We start from the raw sequence: 9,999 nt of genomic DNA, 5'->3' as shown, positions 1-9,999 counted from the left end.
CAAAATGTGAAAAAATTCAATTTGGATAGCTCAAAAAATGTTTCAAATCAAAGCAGTATTTCCTAATACTATCCCTTTTGAGAAACACAGAATCCTAACAATCCCTTTACTGATGGGGATCACACCACATCTGGAAGACTGCACCACTTGGGGCCCAGTCTTTGCTGCAATCTATACTAAAACACATGATGTCCCGTCTATTGCGGTAATACCTGATGTCCTGAAACATATTCAAAATGAATACGGGGCAGAGCCTGCTCTAAATTTAGCTATGAAATTACTGAAAAATTTCGACCACGTCTTAACAATAATATTATCTTATATTAAAAGGGAGGCGGCATCAGTGGCGATCTGTCAACGCTTAAGGGAATTTGATGAAACAGAACATCAACAAGAACTACCCAGAATAATTAAAAAAATCCTATGAAGAATTAGGCAGAGACAGTTTGGGTGGAAAACCTTTGGAACCACAACTGTCTGGAGTTCCTGAAAAGGTCTCTATTACACAAAATTCTATATCTTATAAAAAAGAAGTGGGAAACTAATAAACAAAATTCAAAACAGAAACGTTCTGAATCCCGAGGTAGGTCTCCTCAAAAGGAGCCTTCTCAAAGGAGGTATAACCTCAGGAATAAAACCTGACAGGTATCAAGATACTGATAAACGTTCCTCTCGTACCTTTCAGATATCGTCACAGACATCCGAAAGAAGAGGACGGTCAGATCACAAAGAAGAACGTGTGAAGTCCAAAGACGATCAACATGTTCAGAAAAACAAATCAAAACCTCAATTCTCCAAGAGAAAGGTAGCGGGTCTGAAGATCAGACCTGCCGAGAATTCTGAGAACACTACTCAAGACGGAGAATGGGCTCGGACAATGCTGGACAGTGCACCAGAAGTAACAATAGCTCGCCAGAACCTGAAGGAACTTCTGGAGACAGTGGACTTGAATGAGTACACATAAGTAGAGACTGTAGACACCAGGGTTAGTTCTCCATAAAACTTATATAAAAGGAAATAACACTCCAGATGGAGGGAGACATACCAAGAAAAGTGAAAGCACTCTTTTGGGAAAGATTTTCAAAGGGTTAAAATATACTTCTAGCAGAATAGGACTGGCCACCAGAATTTGTCAGGGAGTGCCCACATGGTGAAGGCATCATTATGCCAGCCTTCTCCAACAATGTTCTAGTACATTTAAAATATACTTATGCCAGGAAATGGGCAGTTGCCCAAGCCCCAGCATTATTTAAAAATCTTGGAGGATGGGATGAGGACTCACCTCACCACAAGACCCAGTTAAAAAAACAACCAGTATCCAATTAAACAAGAAGCTAAAGAAAGGTCAGGGAGATCTTAGATAAACTTGAATACCAAGGGGTGATTGAAACATGCACCTCCTCAATGAACAATCCTTTGTTTCCTGTTTCCAAACCTGACAACACATATCATCTAGTTTTGGATTACAGACACCTGAACTCTTGTTCAAAGACATTTGCAGTGCAAAATGCACATAGTACAGCAATAATGAATAACATTGTGCGTAAAAAATATAAAACTACATTAGACATTTCAAATGGTTTCTTTTGTCAAAACATAGCACCTGAAAGCAGGTACTTAACAGCTTTCTCAATAATGGGAAACCAGCATCACTTTTGTCGACTCCCACAAGGGTTCAAGACCAGCCCGGGGTTATTCTCAGCAAAGGTAACAGAGTTACTACAAATTTATGATGACGAGCATTGTCATATGTTATTGTCATATGTCGATGACATCTATCGGACAGACGATGACCTGGATAGGCACTTGAACAGGGTGAACACCATTTTATTGGCCTTCGACTCTGAGGGTTACAAATTCAAATTCATGAAATCAAGAATTGCCCATCTCAATGTCCTTTTCTTAGGATACGAGCTTTCAAGGGAAGGCAAAAGCATGGCTGCCAGCTTTTTAGAAAAGTGTACGCTGCACTAACCTCCAAAAACACTGAAAAACTTAGAGTTGATTCTAGGTTTTCTAAATTTTGTAAGAACTTACAATTTAAATTACGCAGAAAGGGTTAAACCTCTCTACCAATTAATCAAACCCAATTTCAAAATTAAACATTGGACACAGGAACACACAGATATCCTGCGTTCACTTCAAGCTGACATGTTAGCAACAAATCACTTACAAAGAAAGCGTAAACGTACGCAAGTTAGTGATCCGAATCATTCCGTGTCAATGCGGATTCACCTACTTAACTTTTAATGAAGGTGAAAAAGTACCAATTGCATACAAATCACATTTGTATTTACAAGCGGAAATGCGCTTTACTTCAACAGAAAAAATTCTGACAGCAGTTCAAACCGCTGTAGTAAAGGAAAGTGCTCTAGCTCAGGGAAAACACATTATTGTCGTGACTCCAGTACCAGCCGTAGTGGCAGTTACAAAAGCGAGCATTCCAAATGCAAAAGCTTTACAAGATGGATACAATGGGTTAATTCTCTTGCTGCAACAGATATTGAATATGTTTTTGATCTTTATTTAAAAACACAAGCATTCCTGCAATCCGAACACTAATGTCCTCTGCCTACTGAGATTCTCCCTCTTGATCAGTACGAATTTATAATTTATACTGACAGATCAGCACAAATTGCTACAGGAAGTAAGAAAGCTTACAGTGCAGCGTGCCCGATCGTTAAAAGTCGTATGCGAGATGATAAATTCCGACTAATGGTCACAAAAACACAATCACTAGGAAATTGTACAGCTCAGCGAGCTGAACTACAAGCATTCAAATTGGCACTTGAAAATACGGATCGCGAATTCCCCACACTTATTGTGTGCAATTCCTTTTACTGTGTTCAATCATTTAATGAATATTTACAGAATTGGCTTAAAAATGGTTTCAAAGATGCAAAAGGTGGCGCAGTTAAGCATAAAACACTTTCGGACAAGTAGTTCAGTTGCAAAACGGACTACAAAACACTGACGTGATACCCACGCTGAGTCATCAACATGATGGCGTTCAAGCTGCAGGGAATTCATTGGCTGATGAAGCAGCGAAGGGGGCTGTGCAAACGGCTTCCATAGCTGTGAACACCCGTTCAACAACGAGAATAAACAGTGAGATATTATTGGCTGTCAATACTTCAAGCACAGGCAGTGGAGCAGCGTTACCTAAAAAGTTTCCACTCAAATACTCGTATATAATTGATGCGAACAACGTTTCGTTTGCTCGAATCCCTGGAGTGGGGGATAGGGTAATTCCAAACATGGAACATAGATTAGGACTAATCCTAGCAACACATGAAGGGTTAGCTTCTGTCAATGCAGGTGTTTCCGTCACAGTATCATTATTAAAACAGAGATATTGTTGGCCCGGCATTAGGAAACAGACCAAAAACTATGTTGTGGAATGTGAAATATGCCAGAAGATGAAAGTCTCTACAGTAAAATGTCCTGCGCAGATGCTCCAGTTAATTTTGGATAAACCATTAGCCTGTGTTTACCTAGACCACTGTGGTCCCTTGCAAAGGGTTGGTAACTATAAATATATCATGGTTGCAGTGGATTCATGCTCAAGGTTCCTATGGATGTAGCCTCAGCACTTGGCTGACACGGGAACTGTTATAAAAGATTTGCGAGTCTTTATCGGCACATATGCAATAGGCACACTATACTCTGACCAGGGCCCTGCGTTTAGCTATCGAGTTTACAAAGAAGCCATGGCCAGTTTGGCCGTAGCATTGCGGTACTCCTCTCCATTTCATCCTGAGGGAAATTCTGTTGTGGAAAGGAAAAACCGGGACATAAAGCGGTCTATAACAACTAGGGTATTAGGTTTGGGTGATGGGTGGGTCAAACATCTTTATGGGGTCCAACGCTTATTAAACAATTTGCCAAGAAGTTCTATAGGGGATGTCACTCCATATGAGTTCCTGTTTGGGACAAGAATGTGGGTTCCAGATCTCGATTACAAAGGCACAGTATTGGGAAATAAATCTTTTGACATCAAAGATTGCTTGGCTGTTTTATAGGACTTAAATGAACTAAAATCGAAAAAAAGCAACGTGTTCCTGAAGCCAACCACCACTGAGGAAAATCCAGCTGTCCCAGCAAGGCCTGTCTGGATCCCAAAGCTTGGGGCTCTAGTCAGAGAGAAGATCGCGGACAAGAAGGAATTTGGGCCTTCTTACTGACAACCAGTACCTGTCCTAGCAATCCACGGATCAAGAACAGTACTTCTGCCTCCCCTTGCTGGAAAAAAGGAGAAAATATTTGTGTCCATTGACCTCATCAAACCACACTATGTGGCCAATGCTAAACAGTAGGCCATGTGGACTCCTGCCAAGTAGCAGACACACACCTCTAGCTACTATCCAAGAGGTTCAAACTGAAAGACTCATCACTTTTAAGGAGTCAAAAGTGAAAAATGAAGGACTAATCAACAATGCTATGGAACTTATTCCTCTTGAGATCCAAATAACAGTTTATCCTGATGCACCTGTCTACGCAAACGTAACACGTGATCGACTGGTTCCAGTGCTTTCAACTAATCCTGATGAAATTCCAACCATTGACAGAACTGCCTCTGGCTATTTCATTAACTTTGATAAAGTTTCTCAGGATTCCAGCGAACCTGAAAAGACGCCAGCACAAACAACTTTCAAAGAACAAGCAACAGACTTTTTTCATCTCCTGAAAAAGACTTATCTGGTTTCACCATGGATTGAACTATGGATTGTTTATGGAATATTTTTCTTTCTGCTTTGGCTAGCTTTGGTAATGACTATGAGTATGCTGATAAATGGAAGATATATTCAAAAAGACACAGCGAGTAAAACAGTGAACTTACTTCTGAAACCACACAAATAATCCCATTGTGAAGCAGGAGACTTGTCATCAGTGAAGATCACAGCCGTTCCTATAAAAGATGGTATAGTTTGGGACAAAACTGAATATGACATATTCGGCCAGTCAGAACTTTTGAAGATTCCACTCTTGCTTAAACTTTTATTAAGTGGCTTTATTATCTCTATTACCTTTTCTGATGAATGGGACTTCGAGACTGTTAATAACATGATGTCTGATCTAGAAACATCAGCTGCATTCGTAATCATGATTATTTAGAGGGTTTATCAGACTATGAACAGCTTTATTGTTACAACCACTATGGCCATCATTTCTGGCATAAATCTGCAACAATTAGAAATGTATTTATGTATAACCAATGGGAACATTGTCCTACACCACCAAAGGGTAGCTCAAAAACGGTTGCAATGAAGTTTCCATATTTTTCAGTGTTCAACATATCCAATCCAGAAACAATTTTTTTTCAAAAATGTGAACAATACAGGACAGAAAAGTATGTCAACTAATACAAAACAGATTTATTCTGCAGCCTTTACTGCCCAACTTTCTAGACAGGGTTTCGACTTTTGGAAAGACACAATTGACACAAAATCCAGCTGGGGTACAAAAGATTGGCAAGTGCCAGGGATAGAAACTTTGTTTAGACCCTGTAGCATCCCACAGCAAATAATGTTTTTGAATGACACTGTCCAACAAACATCTTGTTTTGGGTTAGCCAAGATCAAAGACATAAACACTCTGTCCATACCTACACCTGTAAGGGATAGCACTACACAGGTGGAGGTCGACGTACATACTTTTCCACAAAATAACAGATCAAGATGAATGAGAAAAATGGTTGCTCTGGCCCACAGGCACAAACATCTGTCAAGAACGATTCCAGAACAAAGTACAGGGTTTTACTATCAATAGGCCAGACCCACGTTATGTTCAAAGACAGCATCCAGGGGTATTAACAACATACAGTGTAGGAAGATTATGCCTTAACTGGCTACAGAAATCTACACTTGAGGATGTGAAACAACACTTATCTTTGCTTAAAGAAGGCGCAGACCGTAGGGATTTCTTGCTAGGTCCAAGAAAACTGCGTCAAAAACGTTTTATATATACCGGTATATATGCTGCTTATAATGAAATATGGAAGGTTACCCAAGCAGACGCTGCAGAAAGAATACGAGATAGCGTGCAGGCTATGTGCCTGGGCGTTTTATCAACAAAACGTCTCTCTTTTCAGAATTCAATCTCACTGATAAACAGATCGAACTGGCACAAAGGGGAGCAAAGTAAACAGCGCTGAACATTGAAAAACTGGAAAGAATTGCCATTTACGGTAGCAGAAAAACCAGCTACTAAATGGATCATACATGGCAAAATAACTCTGCCTGTTACAACTTTTCATTTTCAGTATTGCCTAAAAAATATACCAGCAGGCAAATATGAAAGGTTGGTTAAAGAATACATCAAGACATCCTGTGATTTACCTTACACACACAGATGTTGGAGTGGGGGGCGTGAAGTGTTTCTTAGCGGTGTACACTGTGAAAACGCACAAAGGGCCAGATGTAGGAAGGCTACTACCGGTCGGTAACGGCCGAAATTAACGAATTTCGTCTGTTACCGACCGGTAATAGGCTTTTCTGATATAGGGGCCGAAAATAAGGATTCGGTAATTCACCGAATCTGTAATTTAAGGAATCAGTAACTTACCGATTTCTTAAATACTGATTCAGTAAATCACCGAATTCCTAATGTAGGGAGCACTTAAATGAGTGCTTATCCCTTGTTAGGATTCGTTATTTACTACCAACTACAAGTTGGTGGTAAATAACGAGAAAAAAAAGCAATTTTATGCAAATTGCTTCAGTGCCATGTTGCAGACATACATGCCCTAAAGCCCTTAGGACATGTATGTCTGCAACATGTGCACCCATACACAATTGAGGGGTGCAACAGGGTGTCAAAGTGACACCCTGCCACCCATCAATGTTTTCCCCCATTTACCGAATCGGTATTTACCGATTCGGTAATTGACATTCATTCCTATGGGCCTCTGAATTTTACAGATTTGGTAAAATTTACCGAAAAATTAACTACATACTATTTACCTATTCTTAAATACCGAATCGGTATAATTCAGTATTTAAGAATAGGTAAATAGTATTTACCTACATCTGACCCTAAGTGTTCATCCAATTTCAGGAGAACTTTCAAATAGGAGTTACATTATGTTGAATGATCACAGCTGCTGTGGCATGTTGCCAGGCATCCCGTATCTAGTAACGGTTACTTCCAGGGTCACTTGCTGTATGCAGGTCTTGTTCCCCCAAAAGAGACACCGTCAGGGAGTCGCCTTTATGGCCTTCACTGAACATCTCTTCTATACGAATTGATACTTTAAGCAGAATGAAAGCCATTCTTTTGCAACAAACCGTGCCTTTGACTGTGGCCAAAGAAACCTATCTATGATCTTCAAATTGCAAGGACTTCGGCTGAGATACAGGCTCTGTTAAGTACAAACTGCCCTACACATTTCACAGAAATGTTGGGACATATCTTAAACATGTCTGATACGAGCGGTATTGTGCCTTTATTTAAGAAAGTATGTTCACACGCCAGGGATGCCCGATGTCCCATTTGCTTTTTGCGCCGGCATTAGAGCCACTGGCGGCCTGGATTCGGTGGGACCCCATGATCAGGGGGCTACACTGGACTGCAACGTGGGAAGACCGCATATCCCTATATGCGGACGATATTCTTTTATATTTGACTTCCCCCAGTCGATCAGTCATAGTGCTCCTGAACATCTGCGAAATTTTTGGGCGGGCGTCCGGTTACGACATCAACTGGTCCAAATCTGTCTTATACGTTCTTAAGGGCCCCCCCCCACAGTTCCCAGCGGACTGCCCCCTAAGGGTCATGGAAGAGCCTTTTAAGTACTTGGGTGTCTGGGTGACGCCTAGTCCAAGTGCTTTCCACCGCCAAAATTTGGAGCCCCCCCCTTGAGCAGTTCCGTAATGATGTGAAGCATTGGCATACTCTGCCCTTGACCCTACTGGGTAAGGCGGCCTTATATGAAATGATGACACTCCCCCGACTGTTATACATATTGGAAAATACCCCGTTCCCTGTCCCCCTGAAATATTTCAAATTGATTGACGCACTAGTTTCGGGCCTGCTTTGGGGTAATAAACGAGCACGCATATCACGTAATAAGTTATTCAGGGGCTGGTATGACGGAGGTGTTACCCTCCCTGACATTCAACTATACTACTGGGCGGCTCAATTAAAAATAATAAATCAGTGGTGACACGCGCCCCAAGCAGAACCAGCATTCCAAGCAGACAGGTATGAGTTGGGAGAGGCAGGTATAATCGCAGCACTGTATGATAAAAGAGGCACCTCATCCCTTCTCGGCCCAACAGCACACACAGTAAGCCTTTGGTATGTAGCACAGACCCGTCTCAAATGTAAAGACACTATTACTCAAATGACTCCGCTTTGGTCCTGGCGACGATTAGGCAAACTTCGCAATAGTAAGGGCTTCAGAATCAGAACATGGGATCTAATAGGTATCTCCACGGTGGGAGACCTATGGAAAAGGGGTGCCATATTGACATTCGACCAACTCCAAACCCAATACAATTTAGTGCCCACCGAGAGATTCCGGTACTTGCAGATTAGCCATGCCCTAGGGTCTATTATTCCACCTGGTGCGGATGTACCGGAATCCACCCCGCTAGAACACAGGCTACTAACTGAACACATGCCCAAAAAAGCAACCTCCTTTGTATACCGTAAACTAGTTAACAACCTACTGGACCCAATCCTGAAACTAAAGAATACTTGGTCTACTGATTTAGGGGACTTTGATGAGGCGGACTGGCAGACAGCACTATCTTCCCCCCGAGAAGTAGCCATGCCATCCAGACTCCATCTTGTACAGCTCAAGATACTTCACCGAGTGTACTATACTAGGGTCACCCTGCACACGATAGGGATAGCCACACACCGCCTTTGCCTGAGAGGGTGTGGGGAGGAGGGAACATTCTTCCACACCATATGGCAGTGCCCCCAAGTAGCAACATACTGGGCTAAGGTCAAGAGGACTGTGTCACAGGTGGTGAAGGACTCTGTCGTCCCAGAGCCGCGGTGCTGCCTACTGAACATCTGGGCGCCAAACGATCTTACTCACTCAACACAGGACTGGGTAACATTAGGTATAATGTACGCCAAACGAAATATAGCCAAGTACTGGGGTTCTGTAGAGGTACCTGCGCTCACGGACTGGTGCAGAGATCTCCATTTAGCAATGTTGGCGGAGAGAGCGGTATACCTGAACCGGGGATGCCCTCGGAAATGGGACAGAATCGGGAGCGCCTGGAACGAATATAGGGGATATTTGTGCGAACCACCAATGCAAGATGGAGAGAATGATACTGAGTAGGAGACGGGAGGGAATGAGGGACTTAATTGATGTACCAAGTGAACTTAACATAGACTATTTTAATCTTCTCCGTCATGTATTAACATTGTTATGTATACTGACATACCTCAATCAATGTATGCATCTTTTAACTGACCTGTGCCCTGCTGTTGTTTCTCATAACAATAATAATAAAAATATTTCCCCCCCCAAAAAAAGAAAATATGTTCAGTACTGTTAACACCTTTTCAAGCAGTCCTCGGAATCAATCAATCAATCAATCAATCAAAGCATTTGTATAGCGCGCTACTCACCCGGAGGGTCTCAAGGCGCTTGGGGGAGGGGGGTCCTCTACTGCTCGAACAGCCAGGTCTTGAGTTGCTTCCTGAAGGAGAGGTGGTCTTGTGTCAGGCGGAGGTGGATGGGGAGGGAGTTCCACGTCTTGGCAACCAGGTAGGAGAAGGATCTTCCTCCTGTTGTGGCTCTTCGGATGCGGGGAACGGCGGCGAGGGCATGGCTGGTCGATCGTAGCTGGAGGGTGGGAGTGTAGAAGGTCAGGCGGTCGTTGAGGTATCTGTGGCCTTGGTTGTGGAGAGCTTTGTGTGCGTGGGTGAGGAGTCGGAACGTGATTCTCTTGCTGACGGGGAGCCAGTGCAGGTCTCTCAGGTGTCCGGCGATGTGGCTGTGTCGGGGATGTCCATGATGAGTCGTGCTGAGGC

This window comes from Lissotriton helveticus, chromosome 1_1, assembly GCF_964261635.1.
Source record: "Lissotriton helveticus chromosome 1_1, aLisHel1.1, whole genome shotgun sequence".
NCBI classification, from domain to species: Eukaryota; Metazoa; Chordata; class Amphibia; order Caudata; family Salamandridae; genus Lissotriton; species Lissotriton helveticus.
This window is presented reverse-complemented; position numbering follows the sequence as displayed.